General features: G+C 46.1%; 1 non-coding gene and 1 pseudogene across 1 annotated transcript; both read left to right on the top strand.

Moving 5' to 3' along the window:
- The first annotated feature begins 19,962 nt into the window (after positions 1-19,962).
- LOC134987364 (U1 spliceosomal RNA) lies at positions 19,963-20,126 on the top strand. The gene has a single exon (XR_010193028.1). It is a non-coding gene; the product is annotated as a U1 spliceosomal RNA (small nuclear RNA).
- Positions 20,127-20,278: 152 nt separating this feature from the next.
- LOC134987366 (U1 spliceosomal RNA) lies at positions 20,279-20,420 on the top strand (annotated as a pseudogene).
- Positions 20,421-20,988: the final 568 nt, after the last annotated feature.

The raw sequence follows: 20,988 nt of genomic DNA, 5'->3' as shown, positions 1-20,988 counted from the left end.
ATTACTTTAATGAACAAAAAAAAAATGCATATAGCAAAGGATAGTTTCAATCTGCCTACCTCTGGGTTATGGGCCCAGCATGCTTCCAGTGCAGTACTCTGCTGCACATGTAAGTGCAAGAGATCCTGAAGCACTCACTCATCATGCGAAAGTACCAATGTGTTTCTTCATTGGTTGCTGGAAGAAACATCTTACAAAAACTCTCCAGATTATTGACTTTTTAAAGTTTTTCTAGGAAACGTTCTAGATGAATGCTTATTAGTCTTTGTCAGTATGTACTTTTTGCAAAGTGTCTCTGTGGCGCAATCGGTTAGTGTGTTCAGCTATTAATCAAAAGGTTGGTGGTTCAATCCCACCCAGGGATGTAATTGACCTTGTGATCAGATTTTGGTGATATTTAAGTAGACAAGTCAAAATTTCGAAAACCCCTGTTATGGTGTAGGGTACCTGGCCTTCTCTGATGTAATCAGAGTTAGATTTGATTCAGTGATTTTATAAAAACAGCTAGGAAGCACAATTTAGCAGTGGGTTGCAGAGAAAAAGAAATATGCTGGCAAAAAAATCCAATTGACTGATTAAACAGCTCTTCATTTTCTGGCTTTATTTTTATGCTAACAAATTTGTTCTCTGAAAAGTGTCCACAAAGCCAAGTATCTGATTAACATCTTTGTAGGGATGGTTTTTCACCTATTACTAAATTAAACTTGCTTCATTGGAAAGGCAGCAAGATGCATCCTCATTTCAATATCTACTGAAATAATACAGGTTGACACCAGGAAACATTAACGCCACTGCATCCTTGCTGCTTTCTCATGTGGAAGTCTGTTTAATGTGAAAACAAGGTGATATCTAATTAGCACACAGGTAAGGAATTAAGAAAATCTTTATTTAAGGGTGAAGATGTTTCTCACAAAATCGTTGCCCCAATGCATCATTGAAATTCAAGCTGGAAAGATGATTTTAATATATCACTTGTACATTTTGTATTGCTCTTCTGGTGACAATGTAGTTTGCTTTTGTCAATTACCATTTTAATAATCGGGTAAAGAAAATTAATTGGATTTTTGAAAGAAAACAATACTGTCAATATACTATTAAAACAAATTAAAATGGTAAAAGTTATTGTACTTTAAGTAAAAATAAAAGAGCAAAAATATCAATCCCAGTTTTGGATTACTTTAATTAACAAAAAAAAAATGCATATAGCAGAGGATAGTTTCAATCTGCCTACCTCTGGGTTATGGACCCAGCATGCTTCCATTACAGTACTCTGCTGCACATGTAAGTGCAAGAGATCCTGAAGCACTCACTCATCATGGGAAAGTACCAATGTGTTTCTTCATTGGTTGATGGAAGAAACATCATACAAAAACTCTCCACATTATTGACTTTTTAAAATGTTTCTAGGAATCGTTCTAGATGAATGCTTATTAGCCTTTGTCAGTATTTACTTTTGCAAAGTGTCGCGGTGGCGCAATCAGTTAGTGTGTAAGGCTATTAACCAAAAGGTTGGTGGTTCAATCCCACCCAGGGACTTAATTGACCTTGTTATCAGATTTTGGTGATCTTTAAGTAGACAAGTCAAAATTTCAAACCCCCTGTTATGGTGTAGGGTACCTGGCCTTCTCTGATGTAATCAGAGTTAGATTTGATTCAGTGATTTTATAAAAACAGCTAGGAAGCACAATTTAGCAGTGGGTTGCAGAGAAAAAGAAAAATGCTGGCAGAAAAATCCAATTGAGTGATTAAACAGCTCTTCATTTTCTGGCTTTATTTTTATGCTAACTAATTTGTTCTCTGAAAAGTGTCCACAAAGCCAAGTATCTGATTAACATATTTGTAGGGATGGTTTTTCACCTATTACTAAATTAAACTTGCTTCATTGGAAAGGCAGCAAGATGCATCCTCATTTCAATATCTACTGAAATAATACAGGTTGACACCAGGAAACATTAACGCCACTGCATCCTTGCTGCTTTCTCATGTGGAAGTCTGTTTAATGTGAAAACAAGGTGATATCTAATTAGCACACAGGTAAGGAATTAAGAAAATCTTTATTTAAGGGTGAAGATGTTTCTCACAAAATCGTTGCCCCAATGCATCATTGAAATTCAAGCTGGAAAGATGATTTTAATATATCACTTGTACATTTTGTATTGCTCTTCTGGTGACAATGTAGTTTGTTTTTGTCAATTACCATTTTAATAATCGGGTAAAGAAAATTAATTGGATTTTTGAAAGAAAACAATACTGTCAATATACTATTAAAAAAAATTAAAATGGTAAAAGTTATTGTACTTTAAGTAAAAATAAAAGCTAAAATATCAATCCCAGTTTTGGATTACTTTAATGAACAAAAAAAAAATGCATATAGCAAAGGATAGTTTCAATCTGCCTACCTCTGGGTTATGGGCCCAGCATGCTTCCAGTGCAGTACTCTGCTGCACATGTAAGTGCAAGAGATCCTGAAGCACTCACTCATCATGCGAAAGTACCAATGTGTTTCTTCATTGGTTGCTGGAAGAAACATCTTACAAAAACTCTCCAGATTATTGACTTTTTAAAGTTTTTCTAGGAAACGTTCTAGATGAATGCTTATTAGTCTTTGTCAGTATGTACTTTTTGCAAAGTGTCTCTGTGGCGCAATCGGTTAGTGTGTTCAGCTATTAATCAAAAGGTTGGTGGTTCAATCCCACCCAGGGATGTAATTGACCTTGTGATCAGATTTTGGTGATATTTAAGTAGACAAGTCAAAATTTCGAAAACCCCTGTTATGGTGTAGGGTACCTGGCCTTCTCTGATGTAATCAGAGTTAGATTTGATTCAGTGATTTTATAAAAACAGCTAGGAAGCACAATTTAGCAGTGGGTTGCAGAGAAAAAGAAATATGCTGGCAAAAAAATCCAATTGACTGATTAAACAGCTCTTCATTTTCTGGCTTTATTTTTATGCTAACAAATTTGTTCTCTGAAAAGTGTCCACAAAGCCAAGTATCTGATTAACATCTTTGTAGGGATGGTTTTTCACCTATTACTAAATTAAACTTGCTTCATTGGAAAGGCAGCAAGATGCATCCTCATTTCAATATCTACTGAAATAATACAGGTTGACACCAGGAAACATTAACGCCACTGCATCCTTGCTGCTTTCTCATGTGGAAGTCTGTTTAATGTGAAAACAAGGTGATATCTAATTAGCACACAGGTAAGGAATTAAGAAAATCTTTATTTAAGGGTGAAGATGTTTCTCACAAAATCGTTGCCCCAATGCATCATTGAAATTCAAGCTGGAAAGATGATTTTAATATATCACTTGTACATTTTGTATTGCTCTTCTGGTGACAATGTAGTTTGCTTTTGTCAATTACCATTTTAATAATCGGGTAAAGAAAATTAATTGGATTTTTGAAAGAAAACAATACTGTCAATATACTATTAAAACAAATTAAAATGGTAAAAGTTATTGTACTTTAAGTAAAAATAAAAGAGCAAAAATATCAATCCCAGTTTTGGATTACTTTAATTAACAAAAAAAAAATGCATATAGCAGAGGATAGTTTCAATCTGCCTACCTCTGGGTTATGGACCCAGCATGCTTCCATTACAGTACTCTGCTGCACATGTAAGTGCAAGAGATCCTGAAGCACTCACTTATCATGGGAAAGTACCAATGTGTTTCTTCATTGGTTGATGGAAGAAACATCATACAAAAACTCTCCACATTATTGACTTTTTAAAATGTTTCTAGGAATCGTTCTAGATGAATGCTTATTAGCCTTTGTCAGTATGTACTTTTGCAAAGTGTCGCGGTGGCGCAATCAGTTAGTGTGTAAGGCTATTAACCAAAAGGTTGGTGGTTCAATCCCACCCAGGGACTTAATTTACCTTGTTATCAGATTTTGGTGATCTTTAAGTAGACAAGTCAAAATTTCGAAAACCCCTGTTATGGTGTAGGGTACCTGGCCTTCTCTGATGTAATCAGAGTTAGATTTGATTCAGTGATTTTATAAAAACAGCTAGGAAGCACAATTTAGCAGTGGGTTGCAGAGAAAAAGAAATATGCTGGCAAAAAAATCCAATTGACTGATTAAACAGCTCTTCATTTTCTGGCTTTATTTTTATGCTAACAAATTTGTTCTCTGAAAAGTGTCCACAAAGCCAAGTATCTGATTAACATCTTTGTAGGGATGGTTTTTCACCTATTACTAAATTAAACTTGCTTCATTGGAAAGGCAGCAAGATGCATCCTCATTTCAATATCTACTGAAATAATACAGGTTGACACCAGGAAACATTAACGCCACTGCATCCTTGCTGCTTTCTCATGTGGAAGTCTGTTTAATGTGAAAACAAGGTGATATCTAATTAGCACACAGGTAAGGAATTAAGAAAATCTTTATTTAAGGGTGAAGATGTTTCTCACAAAATCGTTGCCCCAATGCATCATTGAAATTCAAGCTGGAAAGATGATTTTAATATATCACTTGTACATTTTGTATTGCTCTTCTGGTGACAATGTAGTTTGCTTTTGTCAATTACCATTTTAATAATCGGGTAAAGAAAATTAATTGGATTTTTGAAAGAAAACAATACTGTCAATATACTATTAAAACAAATTAAAATGGTAAAAGTTATTGTACTTTAAGTAAAAATAAAAGAGCAAAAATATCAATCCCAGTTTTGGATTACTTTAATTAACAAAAAAAAAATGCATATAGCAGAGGATAGTTTCAATCTGCCTACCTCTGGGTTATGGACCCAGCATGCTTCCATTACAGTACTCTGCTGCACATGTAAGTGCAAGAGATCCTGAAGCACTCACTCATCATGGGAAAGTACCAATGTGTTTCTTCATTGGTTGATGGAAGAAACATCATACAAAAACTCTCCACATTATTGACTTTTTAAAATGTTTCTAGGAATCGTTCTAGATGAATGCTTATTAGCCTTTGTCAGTATGTACTTTTGCAAAGTGTCGCGGTGGCGCAATCAGTTAGTGTGTAAGGCTATTAACCAAAAGGTTGGTGGTTCAATCCCACCCAGGGACTTAATTGACCTTGTTATCAGATTTTGGTGATCTTTAAGTAGACAAGTCAAAATTTCAAACCCCCTGTTATGGTGTAGGGTACCTGGCCTTCTCTGATGTAATCAGAGTTAGATTTGATTCAGTGATTTTATAAAAACAGCTAGGAAGCACAATTTAGCAGTGGGTTGCAGAGAAAAAGAAAAATGCTGGCAGAAAAATCCAATTGAGTGATTAAACAGCTCTTCATTTTCTGGCTTTATTTTTATGCTAACTAATTTGTTCTCTGAAAAGTGTCCACAAAGCCAAGTATCTGATTAACATATTTGTAGGGATGGTTTTTCACCTATTACTAAATTAAACTTGCTTCATTGGAAAGGCAGCAAGATGCATCCTCATTTCAATATCTACTGAAATAATACAGGTTGACACCAGGAAACATTAACGCCACTGCATCCTTGCTGCTTTCTCATGTGGAAGTCTGTTTAATGTGAAAACAAGGTGATATCTAATTAGCACACAGGTAAGGAATTAAGAAAATCTTTATTTAAGGGTGAAGATGTTTCTCACAAAATCGTTGCCCCAATGCATCATTGAAATTCAAGCTGGAAAGATGATTTTAATATATCACTTGTACATTTTGTATTGCCCTTCTGGTGACAATGTAGTTTGTTTTTGTCAATTACCATTTTAATAATAGGGTAAAGAAAATTAAGTGGATTTTTGAAAGAAAACAATACTGTCAATATACTATTAAAACAAATTAAAATGGTAAAAGTTATTGTACTTTAAGTAAAAATAAAAGCTAAAATATCAATCCCAGTTTTGGATTACTTTAATGAACAACAAAAAAATGCATATAGCAAAGGATAGTTTCAATCTGCCTACCTCTGGGTTATGGACCCAGCATGCTTCCATTGCAGTACTCTGCTGCACATGTAAGTGCAAGCGATCCTGAAGCACTCACTCATCATGCGAAAGTACCAATGTGTTTCTTCATTGGTTGCTGGAAGAAACATCTTACAAACACTCTCCAGATTATTGACTTTTTAAAGTTTTTCTAGGAAACGTTCTAGATGAATGCTTATTAGTCTTTGTCAGTATATACTTTTTGCAAAGTGTCTCTGTGGCGCAATCGGTTAGTGTGTTCAGCTATTAATCAAAAGGTTGGTGGTTCAATCCCACCCAGGGACGTAATTGACCTTGTGATCAGATTTTGGTGATATTTAAGTAGACAAGTCAAAATTGCAAACCCCCTCTTATGGTGTAGGGTACCTGGCCTTCTCTGATGTAATCAGAGTTAGATTTGATTCAGTGATTTTATAAAAAAACAGCTAGGAAGCACAATTTAGCAGTGGGTTGCAGAGAAAAAGAAAAATGCTGGCAGAAAAATCCAATTGAGTGATTAAACAGCTCTTCATTTTCTGGCTTTATTTTTATGCTAACTAATTTGTTCTCTGAAAAGTGTCCACAAAGCCAAGTATCTGATTAACATCTTTGTAGGGATGGTTTTTCACCTATTACTAAATTAAACTTGCTTCATTGGAAAGGCAGCAAGATGCATCCTCATTTCAATGTCTACGGAAATAATACAGGTTGACACCAGGAAACATTAACGCCACTGCATCTTTGCTGTTTTCTCATGTGGAAGTCTGTTTAATGTGAAAACAAGGTGATATCTAATTAGCACACAGGTAAGGAATTAAGAAAATCTTTATTTAAGGGTGAAGATGTTTCTCACAAAATCGTTGCGCCAATGCATCATTGAAATTCAAGCTGGAAAGATGATTTTAATATATCACTAGTACATTTTGTATTGCTCTTCTGGTGACAATGTAGTTTGTTTTTGTCAATTACCATTTTAATAATCGGGTAAAGAAAATTAAGTGGATTTTTGAAAGAAAACAATACTGTCAATTATAAGGGCACGGTCGTGCCCTTATATTAAGGCTGAATCGAACAAACGGAATTCTCCCATAGGGAACTTCTGAGATGGGGGCATGGTGTTTGAGGGGCTACACCTCAAAACTGATAGGACGTACTGAGCTGAAATTTGGCATGGACGCGTAGAATCGTCACCCGCTGCTGCAGGCCAAATTTCAGGGCAAAATAATAAAAAATGAGGAATTGGGAGTAAGCTAAAGTTCCAACTGTCAGTTTTTTTCTGCCACTCCCTCTGTGGCTTTTTGACAACGTTTTCCTATAGAGTGAATGAAGATTTTTTTGGGAAGGCATAACTCAGGATAGAGGACGAATTAAGACTTGGGGTTTGTTTTACTAGATAGAGTATGCCCCAGTGTAGTGCCTTTTGGGGTTGTGGTTTTTCAGAAAGTTATAGGGTTTTTTTAATTAAGAGAAATATGCCCCATTATAGAGATAGGGCATTTCAATTTGTTGCGCCTGCGCAGTGACCGCCAGCAGGGGGTGTACAGAGAGTAGCTCTGGCAGTTGGGCACGAGGAGACAGAGCGGGAAGGAGTCACGTGGAGCTGCAGGAGGACAGCCAGCGGTTCCCGGCGTGTGAGTTCATTGAGGTCCATGAAGCGGGAGGAGATCGCCGGAGCTGCGTAGCACTGGGTGAGTTCTGTCAGGCAGCCCACCGCTGTGTACCCAGCTTCCACTTCTCCCCCGCGTGTCCGGCCACCCTCCCTTCCCGCCCGCCCGGCCACCCTCCCCTCCCGCCCGCCCGCCCGCCCGCTCGCCCGCCCGCTTGCCCGCTGTGTGCCCGGCCGCCCGCCGGACCTTCCCTGGTGGCTGCCTGCGTCTCCTCCCCGCGTCTGTGGTGCGGCTGGCAGTAGGAGGCGTCTCGGGCAGCTGTGTCCGGCCACTCCTCCCTCCTCCTCCTCCCGCTGTGTCCGGCCCTCCCTACCTGCAGTATGCGGTATTTATCAAGGTCTCTATGGTCACCAGTCACCCCCCCTTCCCCCTCTCGCCCTCCCTGCTGTGTGTCCGTCTCCCCCCCCCTGCTGTGTGTCCGTCGCCCCCCCCCTTGCCCTCCCTGCTGTGTGTCCCCCCCTCCTCCCTGCAGTGTGTTCCCCCCCGTGCCCTCCCTGCTGTGTGTCCGGCCACCCTCCCCTCCTCCCGCTGTGTCCGGCCACCCCCCCCTCCCGCTGTGTCCGGCCACCCCCCCCCTCTCGCTGTGTCCGTCCACCCCCCCCCTCCCGCTGTGTCCGGCCACCCCCCCCTCCCGCTGTGACCGGCCACCCCCCCCCACTCCCGCTGTGTCTGGCCACCCCCCCCTCCCGCTGTGTCCGGCCACCCTCCCCTCCTCCCGCTGTGTCCGGCCACCCTCCCCTCCTCCCGCTGTGTCCGGCCACCCCCCCCTCCCGCTGTGTCCGGCCACCCCCCCTCCCGCTGTGTCCGTCCACCCCCCCCTCCCGCTGTGTCCGGCCACCCTCCCCCTCCCGCTGTGTCCGGCCACCCCCCCCTCATCCCGCTGTGTCCGGCCACCCCCCCTCCTCCCGCTGTGTCAGGCCACCCCCCCTCCTCCCGCTGTGTCTGTCCACCCCCCCTCCTCCTCTCTGCTGTGTGTCCGTTCTCCCCCCGCCCTCCCTGCTGTGTGTCCGTCCCCCCCCGCCCTCCCTGCAGCGCCTGACACACGCACACGCAGCGCCTGACACACACGCACACACGCAGCACCTGACACACACACACAGACGCAGCACCTGACACTCACACGGACCTGACACACACGCACACACTCACACGCAGCGCCTGACACACACAGACACGCAGCGCCTGACACACACAGACACGCAGCGCCTGACACACACACACTCACGCACCTGACACACACACTCACGCACCTGACACACACACACACACTCACGCACCTGACACACACACACTCACGCACCTGACACACGCACACTCACGCACCTGACACACGCACACGGCACGCAGCACCTGACACACACACACAGCACCTGACACACACACACACACACACACGCAGCACCTGACACACAGACATGCAGCGCCTGACACACACACACAGACACGCAGCACCTGACACACACACGCAGACACGCAGCACCTGACACACACACACACACGCAGCACCTGACACACACACGCAGACATGCAGCACCTGACACACACACGCAGACACGCAGCACCTGACACACACACGCAGACACGCAGCACCTGACACAGACACGCAGCACCTGACACACACACATACGCAGCACCTGACACACACACACACACACAGCACCTGACACACACACACGCAGCACCTGACACAGACATGCAGCGCCTGACACACACACGCAGACATGCAGCACCTGACACACACATGCAGCACCTGACAGACACACACACACACACACACATGCAGCACCTGACACACCCACACACACAGACATGCAGCACCTGACACACCCACACACACACGCAGCACCTGACACACATACATACATGTGGCATTTAACGCACACACGCACAGCACCTGACACACAATCATATACACTCAGAGCACCTAACACACACATACACTCGCAGCACCTCACACACACTCGTATACACACGCAGCACCTGCCACTCACACATATATACACATGTAGCACCTGCCACTCCCACATACATGAACAGCACCTAACACACACATATATACATGCAGCACCTGACACACACATACACGTGCAGCACCTGACAGTCACACACATACAGATGCGACACAAACACATACACGCTCAACACCTGACACCCACGTGGCAGCTGACGCATACAAATGCAGCACCTGAGATACACACATATACACGTGCAGCACCTGAGACACACACATACACGTACAGCACCTGACACACACACACATGTATGTACACGTGCGGCTCCAGGCACACACATACGTACGTACACACGCGGAATTTAACACACACACACACACATACACGTGCGGCACCTGACACACATGTACGAACACGCGTGGCTCCTGACACACACACACGCGTGGCTCCTGACACACACACACACACACACATGTACGAACACGCGCGGCTCCTGACACACACACGTATATACGTATACGCACGGCACCTGACACCTACACGTATGTACGTATACGCACGGCTCCTGACACCCACACGCATGTACACGCGCGGCTCCTGGCACACACACACACACACACGTACGTACACGCGCGGCACCTGACACACGCCTGTACGTACACACATGCACAGCACCTGACATACACACATGTAGGTACGCGCCACCTGACACACACACACACACACACGTACACGTACGACACTTGACACACACGTACGTACACGCACGGCACTGACACGTATGTACGCGCACGGCACCTGACACTCACGTACATACTAGTGATGAGTGGGTTCGGTTCGTCGGAATCCGAACCCCCCGAACTTCACCCATTTTACACGGGTCCGAGGCAGGTTCGAACCTTCCCGCCTTGCTCGGCTAGCCTGAGCGCGCACGAACGTCATCATCCCGCTGTCGGATTCTCGCGAGATTCGGATGTCTGCATTCGTGGAAAGGGATCCCATGTGTAAACATGGGACCCCTTTCAGTCCGTCTGGTCCGGGTGTTCGGTTTGTTGTTTTGCCAAGTACGTGGATTTAATCTGGAACCTGGATCAGGTGAGTATAATTATCTTTTATTTTCAGGTACCCGTGGATTCTACTTGGAGAAGAGGACCGACTGCTTCATGTCAACATAGGTAAGTATGTGTGTGTCGGCAGGTGGGAAATAAAGTTATACTTTCACGGTGTCTGTGTCCTGTTTTTATTTGGGTATTTTTTCCCCAGTAGAACTACAGGTACCAGCGGGCCCGTTTTTCTCCTGCATGCTGGTACTTGTGGTTCTCCAAGTACCAGCTTGCGGGGGAGGCTTGCTGGGACTTGTAGTACTACTAGAAAAAACAATATTCTTTAAATTTTCTCAAGGCTATCAGCCTCCCATCCGCAGCCCTTGGATGGGGGGGACAGCCTCGGGCTTCACCCCTGGCCCTTAGGTGGCTGGGGGGGGGACCCCTTGATTGAAGGGGTCACCACTCCCCCAGGGTACCCCGGCCAGGGGTGACTAGTTGGATATTTAATGCCACGGCCGCAGGGCACTGTATAAAAGTGACCCCCGGCTGTGGCATTATCTGTCCAGCTAGTGGAGCCCGATGCTGGTGTAAAAAATACGGGGGACCCCTACTCTTTTTGTCCCCTGTATTTTTTGCACCAGCACCAGGCGCAGAGCCCGGTGCTGGTTTTAAAAATACGGGGGATCCCCTGTCCATTTTTCCCCCGGATTTTTAGAACCAGGACCGGCTCGAAGAGCCCGAGGCTGGTTATGCTTTGAAGGGGGGACCCACGCAATTTTTTTTTCGGGTTTTTCACATTCCATTTAAAAAATAAATAATATTTAAAAAAATATATAAATAATACTTGTGCCTCCAAAAAAGACAAACCAAGTACCTAATCCCTTCTAATATAAATAGATATGCTATTACCAAAAAAAAAAAACTGCAAAAAAAAAACATGTTTTTAAATTTTTTTTATTAGATTCCGCCAGCAAAGTGTGGCGGATTGAAAATGACGAATTTACTGTTTAAAAGCACTGTTGTCGAATTTACAAACTTCAATTGAATATACTTTTGTCGAATTGCCGCATTTGTACCATTGCAGAAAAGTCGAATTTGTCAAATGTCGAATTTTAAAGTCGAATTTTGAAAGCCTGTAAGAATAGGCTCCGTCCCCTTCTACCCCTGTACCTTGCTCTCTCCTGTCTGTGCTCTCTCCCGTCTGTAGGACTAGGCCCCGCCCCCTTCTTACCCTCCTGTGACTGCTCTCTCCTGACAAGCGGACCAGGCCTGCCCCCTACACGCTGCTGGTGTCTTCATTGTTACTTGGTCTGGAGCTCCGTTGGGGAGAGAACTCACGTGAGCTCATTAAGAATGAGGAACTGGGATGTTTTAATTTTATTGTGAGTAGTGTAGTGTGGTGATGTAGTATGTTGTATGGGGGGTATAGTGTAATTATGAAGTGCAGCATATGGGAGGGCTGTAGCATAGTGATGTAGTGTGGCATATGGGGGGTGGTAGCGCATAGGCGTGCGTACAGGGGGTGCCTGGTGCGCACAGGCACTCCCTAATGTCCAGCACCGCTGCACGCCACACTTGCTGTAGCACAGTGATCGCTGACTGTGTGATCGGTGGAGCCTAGCCTGCAGCTCATTTCCGTACCTCCCACCACCGCTGCACCCGACCCCCCTCTGCCTGCTGCTAATACTATGCTGAGTGCATTCGTCGGCGGCCTCACTGGGGGGACTGGCGTCACCTTGCAATGTGACGTGGTGATGTCCGCCCATGCTCTCCTCCCGCCCACCTGTGCTTTCCTCCTGCTGCGGTCTCTCAGTCCTAGTGTGCCGCGGCCGCCACACCACTGGCAGTGTTCCTCTAGGAGGGACTGGGAGCTGCTGGCAGACACATTCTGCTGAGACTTACTTGTCAGTGCGGGTTCCGGACGGCAGGCGGCGGGTGGGAGGGCAGACGGGGAGCAGGTGTCACAAGGAGTGTGTGGGTAACTAATTCACAATACTTCCGCTCAACGTGGCACTGCTGGTCCTTCATCTCCCATGTCTCTTCACCAGGTGGCGGGCGGCCCGGAAATTAAGTGATGTGTTGTGCAGCAGTCAGTGTGAAGTGACTGTGAGTAACACTGGTGGTGCTGATGATGCTGCTGCAGAATCTGGAAGCAATTAATTCATAAATATAATGTACTCTATCAGTGTTTCTCTGACGTCCTAGTGGATGCTGGGAACTCCGTAAGGACCATGGGGATTAGCGGCTCCGCAGGATACTGGGCACAAAAGTAAAGCTTTAGGACTACCTGGTGTGCACTGGCTCCTCCCCCTATGACAATCCTCCAAGCCTCAGTTAGATTTTTGTGCCCGGCCGAGAAGGGTGCACACTAGGGGCTCTCCTGAGCTTCTTAGTGAAAGTTTAGTTTTAGGTTTTTTATTTTTAGTGAGACCTGCTGGCAACAGGCTCACTGCATCGAGGGACTAAGGGGAGAAGAAGCGAACTCACCTGCGTGCAGAGTGGATTGGGCTTCTTAGGCTACTGGACACCATTAGCTCCAGAAGGACCGAACACAGGCCCAGCCTCGGAGCTCGGTCCCAGAGCCGCGCCGCCGGCCCCCTTACAGAGCCAGAAGCAAGAAGAGGTCCGGAAAATCGGCGGCAGAAGACATCCTGTCTTCACCAAGGTAGCGCACAGCACTGCAGCTGTGCGCCATTGCTCCTCAGCACACTTCACACTTCGGTCACTGAGGGTGCAGGGCGCTAGGGGGGGCACCCTGAGCAGCAATAGAAACACCTTGGCTGGCGAAAATACATCACATATAGCCCCCAGGGCTATATGGATGAATTTTAACCCCTGGCAGATTCCACAGAAAAACGGGAGAAAAGGCCGCCGAGAAGGGGGCGGAGCCTATCTCCTCAGCACACTGGCGCCATTTTCTCTCACAGCTCCGTTGGAGGGAAACTCCCTGGCTCTCCCCTGCAGTTACTACACTACAGAAAGGGGTTAAAAAAGAGAGGGGGGCACTAATTAGGCGTAGTATAACAATACAGCAGCTATAAGGGGAAAAACACTTATATAAGGTTATCCCTGTATATATATATATATATATATATAGCGCTCTGGTGTGTGCTGGCATACTCTCCCTCTGTCTCCCCAAAGGGCTAGTGGGGTCCTGTCCTCTATCAGAGCATTCCCTGTGTGTGTGTGTGTCGGTACGATTGTGTCGACATGTATGAGGAGGAAAATGGTGTGGAGGCGGAGCAATTGCCTGTAATGGAGTTGTCACCCCCTAGGGAGTCGACACCTGAGTGGCTGAGCTTATGGAAGGAATTACGTGACAGTGTCAGCTCTTTACAAAAGATTGATGACATGAGACAGCCGGCTACTCAGCCTGTGCCTGTCCAGGTGTCTCAAAAGCCATCAGGGGCTCTAAAACGCCCGTTACCACAGATGGCAGATACAGACGCCGACACGGATACTGATTCCAGTGTCGACGATTAAGAGACGAATGTGACTTCCAGTAGGGCCACACGTTACATGATTGAGGCTATGGAAAATGTTTTTACACATTTCTGATAATACCAGTACCACTAAAAAGGGTATTATGTTGGGTGAGAAAAAACTGCCTGTAGTTTTTCCTGCATCTGAGGAATTAAATGAAGTGTGTGATGATGCGTGGGTTTCCCCCGATAAAAACTGTTAATTCCTAAAAAGTTATTAGCATCATACCCCTTCCCGCCAGAGGATAGGGCACATTGGGAAACACCCCCTAGGGTGAATAAAGCGCTCACACGCTTGTCTAAACAGGTGGCACTACCGTCCCCGGATACGGCCGCCCTTAAGGAACCTGCTGACAGAAAGCAGTAAAATATCCTAAAATGTATATACACTCACACGGGTGTGATACTGCGACCAGCAATCGCCTCAGCCTGGATGTGCAGTGCTGGGGTGGCTTGGTCGGATTCCCTGACTGACAATATTGATACCCTAGATAGGGACAGTATATTACTGACTATAGAGCATTTAAAAGATGCTTTCTATATATGCGTGATGCACAGAGGGATATTTGCCGACTGGCATCAAGAGTAAGTGCGCTGTCCATTTCTGCCAGAAGAGGGTTATGGACAAGACAGTGGTCAGGTGATGCTGATTCCAAAAGGCATATGGAAGTATCGCCTTATAAAAGGGAGGAGTTATTTGGGGTAGGTCTAACAGACCTGGTGGCCACGGCAACGGCTGGGAAATCCACATTTTTACCCCAGGTAGCCTCTCAACATAAGAAGACGCCGTATTATCAGGCGCAGTCCTTTGGGCCCCATAAGGGCAAGCGGGCAAAAGGCTCCTCATTTCTGCCCCGTGGCAGAGGGAGAGGAAAAAGGCTGCAGCAAACAGCCAGTTCCCAGGAACAGAAACGGTGGGGGCCCGTCTCATAAATTTCAGCGTGCAGTGGGCTCACTCACAGGTGGACCCCTGGATCCTTCAGGTGGTATCTCAGGGGTACAAATTGGAATTCGAGACGTCTCCCCTTCGCCGTTTTCCTAAAGTCTGCTTTACCGACGTCTCCCTCCGACAGGGAGGCGGTATGGGAAGCCATTCACAAGCTGTATTCCCAGCAGGTGATAATCAAGGTACCCCTCCTACAACAGGGAAAGGGGTATTATTCCACGCTGTTTGTGGTACCGAAGCCGGACGGCTCGGTGAGACCTAATTTAAATCTGAAATCCTTGAACACTTACATACAAAGGTTCAAATTCAAGATGGAGTCACTCAGAGCGGTGATGGCAAACCGGGAAGAAGGGGATTATATGGTGTCTCTGGACATCAAGGATGCTTATCTCCATGTCCCAAATTACCCTTCTCACCAAGGGTACCTCAGGTTTGTGGTACAGAACTGTCACTATCAGTTTCAGACGCTGCCGTTTGGTTTGTCCACGGCACCCCGGGTCTTTACCAAAGTAATGGCCGAAATGATGATACTCCTTCGAAGGAAGGGAGTTTTAATTATCCCTTACTTGGACGATCTCCGGATAAGGGCAAGATCCAGGGAACAGTTGGTAGTCGGGGTAGCACTATCTCAAGTAGTGTTGCGGCAGCACGGTTGGATTCTTAATATTCCAAAATCGCAGCTGATTCCGACGACACGTCTTCTATTCCTAAGGATGATCCTGGACACAGTCCAGAAAATAAGAATTTACTTACCGATAATTCTATTTCTCATAGTCCGTAGTGGATGCTGGGGACTCCGAAAGGACCATGGGGAATAGCGGCTCCGCAGGAGACTGGGCACAAAGTAAAAGCTTTAGGACTAGCTGGTGTGCACTGGCTCCTCCCCCTATGACCCTCCTCCAAGCCTCAGTTAGGATACTGTGCCCGGACGAGCGTACACAATAAGGAAGGATTTTGAATCCCGGGTAAGACTCATACCAGCCACACCAATCACACCGTACAACTTGTGATCTGAACCCAGTTAACAGCATGATAACAGAAGGAGCCTCTGAAAAGATGGCTCACAACAACAATAACCCGATTTTTGTAACAATAACTATGTACAAGTAATGCAGACAATCCGCACTTGGGATGGGCGCCCAGCATCCACTATGGACTATGAGAAATAGAATTATCGGTAAGTAAATTCTTATTTTCTCTAACGTCCTAGTGGATGCTGGGGACTCCGAAAGGACCATGGGGATTATACCAAAGCTCCCAACCGGGTGGGAGAGTGCGGATGACTCTGCAGCACCGAATGAGAGAACTCCAGGTCCTCCTCAGCCAGGGTATCAAATTTGTAGAATTTAGCAAACATGTTTTCCCCTGACCAAGTAGCTGCTCGGCAAAGTTGTAAAGCCGAGACCCCTCGGGCAGCCGCCCAAGATGAGCCCACTTTCCGTGTGGAATGGGCTTTTACAGATTTTGGCTGTGGCAGGCCTGCCACAGAATGTGCAAGCTGAATTGTACTACAAATCCAACGAGCAATCGTCTGCTTAGAAGCAGGAGCACCCAGCTTGCTGGGTGCATACAGGATAAACAGCGAATCAGATTTTCTGACTCCAGCCGTCCTGGAAACATATATTTTCAGGGCCCTGACTACGTCCAGCAACTTGGAATCCTCCAAGTCCCTAGTAGCCGCAGGCACCACATATGAAAAATTAGGTAAGGGCTTTTATAGGATAAAGCCGCCAATTCTGAGACACGATGTACAGAGAGCCAACGTAAAAAATAACAATGTTTATTAATAAAACATATAAAAAGATTAATTGTCAAATAACCGGTGAAAAATATATATAAATATATATAAGAACATTCTACCTTTGAGAAAGTCACGTGAACGTGACGAAACGCGTCAGGACCCGCCCCTATCCACACTCAGCTCAGGTGAAATCTTCCAGGTGTTCCTTGGTCCCCGCTGCACCCTCCTTCTACAGCATCCGACATCAGCGGCTTCAGCGCACACGCCGCCACGACCGGGTTGTGAGAGAGACGGTCCATTCCTTTCCGCTGCACAGCGTATATGGGCATTGCAGGACATTGAAGCCGAGGACGCTCGGCTCTTACCAGCCCATTTTGGAAAGGTATTGAATATCAATTTCAACTGAGGGACTTTTTTATTCATTAGGATCCTACCAACACACCTGGTATTTATCAACTATCTAACAAGTGAATCACTGAACTTTTCACCCCAATAAGCTGAGTCATTACAATATACCACTAGTTCACGTCTAGTGACTGTTCTTATATATATTTGTATATATTTTTCACCGGTTATTTGACAATTAATCTTTTTATATGTTTTATTAATAAACATTGTTATTTTTTACGTTGGCTCTCTGTACATCATGTTTCGTTCCTGATATTCAGCGCAGCCGTTTGTTCTTTTTCTATGCTATCACCACAATACTACACATAGTATTCCGGCAAGCGCAGACTATCAGGAACATAAAATTGTGATTATTTAATTCTATGAAACACGTATTGGTTTTCACTTTTTATTTTGATGATTAGGCGCTCGTTTGTTGCAGTTTTTTGTTTTGGTCAATTCTGAGACACGCCTGGCTGAAGCCAGGGCTAACAGCATTACCACTTTCCATGTGAGATATTTTAAGTCCACAGTGGTGAGTGGTTCAAACCAATGTGATTTTAGGAATCCCAAAACTACATTGAGATCCCAAGGTGCCACTGGAGGCACAAAAGGAGGCTGTATATGCAGTACTCCCTTGACAAACGTCTGAACTTCAGGAACAGAAGCCAGTTCTTTTTGGAAGAATATTGACAGGGCCGAAATTTGAACCTTAATGGACCCTAATTTGAGGCCCATAGACAGTCCTGTTTGCAGGAAATGCAGGAAACGACCCAGTTGAAATTCCTCTGTAGGGGCCTTCCTGGCCTCGCACCACGCAACATATTTACGCCAAATACGGTGATAATGTTGTATGGTTACATCCTTCCTGGCTTTGATCAGGGTAGGGATGACTTCATCCGGAATGCCTTTTTCCTTCAGGATCCGGCGTTCAACCGCCATGCCGTCAAACGCAGCCGCGGTAAGTCTTGGAACAGACATGGTCCCTGCTGGAGCAGGTCCTTTCTTAGAGGTAGAGGCCACGGGTCTTCCGTGAGCATCTCTTGAATTTCCGGGTACCAAGTCCTTCTTGGCCAATCCGGAGCCACGAGTATAGTCTTTACTCCTCTCCTTCTTATGATTCTCAGTACTTTTGGTATGAGAGGAAGAGGAGGGAACACATACACTGACTGGTACACCCACGGTGTTACCAGAGAGTCCACAGCTATTGCCTGAGGGTCCCTTGACCTGGCGCAATATCTATCCAGCTTTTTGTTGAGGCGGGACGCCATCATGTCCACCCTTTGGTTTTTCCCAACGGTTCACAATCATGTGGAAGACTTCTGGGTGAAGTCCCCACTCCCCCGGGTGAAGATCGTGTCTGCTGAGGAAGTCTGCTTCCCAGTTGTCCACTCCCGGAATGAACACTGCTGACAGTGCTATCACATGATTCTCCGCCCAGCGAAGAATCCTTGCCACTTCCATCATTGCCCTCCTGCTTCTTGTGCCGCCCTGTCTGTTTACGTGGGCGACTGCCGTGATGTTGTCCGACTGGATCAACACCGGCTGACCCTGAAGCAGAGGTCTTGCCTGACTTAGGGCATTGTAAATGGCCCTTAGTTCCAGGATATTTATGTGAAGTGACGTTTCCATGCTTGACCACAAGCCCAGGAAATTTCTTCCCTGTGTGACTGCTCCCCAGCCTCTCAGGCTGGCATCCGTGGTCACCAGGACCCAATCCTGAATGCCGAATCTGCGGCCCTCTAGGAGATGAGCACTCTGTAACCACCACAGGAGAGACATCCTTGTCCTTGGAGACAGGGTTATCCGCTGATGCATTTGAAGATGCGATCCGGACCATTTGTCCAGCAGATCCCACTGAAAAGTTCTTGCATGGAATCTGCCGAATGGAATCGCTTCGTAAGAAGCCACCATCTTTCCCAGGACCATTGTGCATTGTACTGACACTTGGCCTGGTCTTAGGAGGTTCCTGACTATGTCGGATAACTCCTTGGCTTTCTCCTCCGGGAGAAACACCTTTTTCTGTACTGTGTCCAGAATCATCCCTAGGAACAGCAGACGTGTCGTCGGAATCAGCTGCGATTTTGGAATATTTAGAATCCATCCGTGCTGTCGTAGTACTACTTGAGATAGTGCTACTCCGACCTCTAACTGTTCTCTGGACCTTGCCTGCTTACTTTGTGCCTTCCAATGCACAATGCAAACTACAGGTAGTGCTGCAGGGCCCACACCCTTTTACTTGCCGTACAGAGCAGCTCTGGAGCTGTTACAGTGCCCAGCTGCTGCAAGAAATCAGCTTGAATGCTTCAGGGGCTGGGGCATAGCCAACATGAGCCCCACACCGAAGGAGGGTGGAGGTGTTTAATGCGAACTAGGGGTCATCCAAGCGCCGCAAAAGGCCGCCATGCCCTGCACGCCCCTTTTCTCTTTTCATATGCAGACGAGGGTTGAAGCCAACTTTGACCCACTGCTTGGATGACATCACCGTATGCAAATCCATCTGCTGCAGGCCTTCCCCCAGGAATGCTTGCACTAGTTGTTGCATTTGGTTTGTTGTTTGACCCACTGCTTGGATGACATCACCGTATGCAAATCCATCTGCTGCAGGCCTTCCCCCAGGAATGCTTGCACTAGTTGTTGCATTTGGTTTGTTGTTTGGGGGTGCTTCATTATTAGGCAGCCTTCTGCCCTCCCATGTTCATCTGAAAATTTGTGTTCTCCCTGCAGTTGTTGTCCCCAGATGAGAGTTCCCTTGTGCTGCCTCAGTTGAATCTCCTTTACTTGACAGAGATGTGCCTGAGCAGCGGCCCTCCCCAGCCCTATCCCAAATCATACTTATTTTGCATAGGAGATACCATGGTCATGAAGATTGTTCTCCCAGGGTGAGGTTCATTCATTGCATTCTGGGTATGCTGACCCCTGTGATTTCCCCAAATGTGGGAAACTCGACTGCATTATTTGTGGTAGTGGGGGACTGTGTTTGTGCTTTCCTCTGGTCAGCTCTGGTAAAAGTCAGATTTATTTGTCTCAGATCTTCCTCTAGCCTTGTTCTTCTTTCGAGAGTTCCCTTGTGCTGCCTCAGTTGGATCTCCTTCACTTGACAGGGGGGTACCCGAGCAGCGACCCTCCCCAGCTCTAGCCCAACTTCTACTTACCTGGCAGGTGAGATACTATGATCATGTAGGTGCTTCTCCCAGGGCAAGGCTCACCCATTGCACTCTGGGTGTGCTGCTCCTGCGATTTCCCCAAATGTGGGAAACTTGACTGCATAATTTGTGTTTCCCCTGGTCGGCTCTCATATAATTCAGATCTCTTTGTCTCAGGTCTCTCTCCAGCCTAGTTTGCTGTCTGTTTCAACTTCTCTTTTCTTGAGCCGCTCCCTTCTATGCCCTTGCGCACTATCCTGACTTCTCCCGTCTGCTTACTTTGTGCCTTCCAATGCACAATGCAAACTACAGGTAGTGCTGCAGGGCCCACACCCTTTTACTTGCCGTTCAGAGCAGCTCTGGAGCTGTTACAGTGCCCAGCTGCTGCAAGAAATCAGCTTGAATGCTTCAGGGGCTGGGGCATAGCCAACATGAGCCCCACACCGAAGGAGGGTGGAGGTGTTTAATGCGAACTAGGGGTCATCCAAGCGCCGCAAAAGGCCGCCATGCCCTGCACGCCCCTTTTCTCTTTTCATATGCAGACGAGGGTTGAAGCCAACTTTGACCCACTGCTTGGATGACATCACCATATGCAAATCCATCTGCTGCAGGCCTTCCCCCAGGAATGCTTGTACTAGTTGTTGCATTTGGTTTGTTGTTTGGGGGTGCTTCAGTATTAGGCAGCCTTCTGCCCTCCCATGTTTATCTGGA

The sequence above is a fragment of the Pseudophryne corroboree genome, unplaced genomic scaffold (assembly GCF_028390025.1).
Source record: "Pseudophryne corroboree isolate aPseCor3 unplaced genomic scaffold, aPseCor3.hap2 scaffold_1001, whole genome shotgun sequence".
In the NCBI taxonomy this organism is placed as follows: Eukaryota; Metazoa; Chordata; class Amphibia; order Anura; family Myobatrachidae; genus Pseudophryne; species Pseudophryne corroboree.
The sequence above is the reverse complement of the archived record's forward strand: the minus strand, read 5'-3'. Positions and strand labels throughout refer to the sequence as shown.